We start from the raw sequence: 1,477 nt of genomic DNA on the forward strand, positions 1-1,477 counted from the left end.
AGTCATGAGGGGGCCATAGTTCCCTCATGCTGGCTCAGGAATTCTGGGAGTTGAAGTCCATGAGTCATGAGGGGGCCATAGTTCCCTCATGCTGGCTCAGGAATTCTGGGAGTTGGAGTCCACCAGTCATGAAAGAGCCAAGGTTGCCTAGCCCTGGACTAGACCAGCCATGCTGGCTCAGGAATTCTGGGAGTTGAAGTCCCTGAGTCCTAAAAGAGGCAACGTTGCCTACCCCTGCCTTAGACCCACTGCAATCCGTGGGGTTAAAACCTAACCGTGAGAACGGAGCTGGCCAAACCCTTTTCCCTCCCTACCCCCCCCAACCCCCCAAAACCCCCCAACTGGCCCGTCATCCTGGAGTCCAGGGGCCCTTTTAAAAAACAACACGGGGGCAGAGGCCGCCAGTACGGTATTCTAGTTTAATAAATAAATAACCTAACACACGGTGGTGGTCTAGGGCAGCCTGGTGCCGAGTTCAGAAGCTTGTGCTGGGTCATCCTTACAAACAGCCGGAGAGAGGTCTCGGGATCCGGTCCTCCCCTTCCTCCGGCGTGCAGCCACGGGAGATTTAATACCTGTCGGGTCAGAGAAAGGCGGAAACGGAGAGGTTGAGAAGAGGAGCTCTGCTAGGGGGAGGGAAGGGGAAGGGAAGTCTGGAAATGGTTTTAAAAATGACTGCTCCCCAAAAAGGGTGCATGCTTCTAGTCCTCAAGTTTACGCTTGGGGCCGGGATTCCCACTGCTCAGCAAGGCGGCTTGGTGGCGAAGCGAGCCCCATCTGGTTTGGCCGTCGGTTTGGCCGCCGTTCTGAGGAGAGTTGCTGCGGTGGTTTTAGTCAACCGTGCGGTCGTTAAGCGAATCAAACGGGGATTGGTGGAACAACCGGGACTTTGCAACGGTTGTCAATGCGTGCCGGTTGCCGGCTGCCCCAGTTTTGATCCTGTGACCGTGGGGATCTTTTTTTTTTAAAAAAAATATCATATATTTATTTATTTATTTATTTTACAAAAGTTTGATTGATTTTCTAGTTTTACCTTTAAACATTTAAAGAGCAACGTGGCGGCTGAGTTAATCGATAATTCAATAACATGCAAATATTTTTAGTGCAGGTCTCAAGCTATTAACGTTAAATATTTTCTCTCTTTTCCCCCCCTTAGTGTTTACTGTCTCCTGTTTAAAGCAGTGCCATTCCTATTATATCAAATTAAATAAAAATAACTTCCTTACATTGGTCAATAGTTTTTAATTTATACACATCCTAGCTGTTTTAACGTTTCCGTCTTTGTAGGCTGTCAACGTCCTAATTGGTTTTTCCCGATTTTTAGTTTCCCATTAATATTTAAATTAAATGTCTATAATTTCCAAGTTTTAAATGACCGTGGGGATCAAAGCGACGGAGGTTAAGTGAGGAAACCGGTTCTCTCAGTTACGTCTTTCAGCGTGTCGTAACGTCAAACCGTCGCTAAACGAACGGCTGT

General features: G+C 47.7%; 1 pseudogene; it reads right to left on the minus strand.

The window, feature by feature from the left end:
• Positions 1–415: 415 nt before the first annotated feature.
• Positions 416–1,477, minus strand: part of LOC107283028 — a 25,422-nt pseudogene continuing 24,360 nt past the window's right edge.

This window comes from Protobothrops mucrosquamatus, unplaced genomic scaffold, assembly GCF_001527695.2.
Source record: "Protobothrops mucrosquamatus isolate PMUCROS unplaced genomic scaffold, P.Mucros_1.0 scaffold_42, whole genome shotgun sequence".
Classification (NCBI taxonomy): domain Eukaryota; kingdom Metazoa; phylum Chordata; class Lepidosauria; order Squamata; family Viperidae; genus Protobothrops; species Protobothrops mucrosquamatus.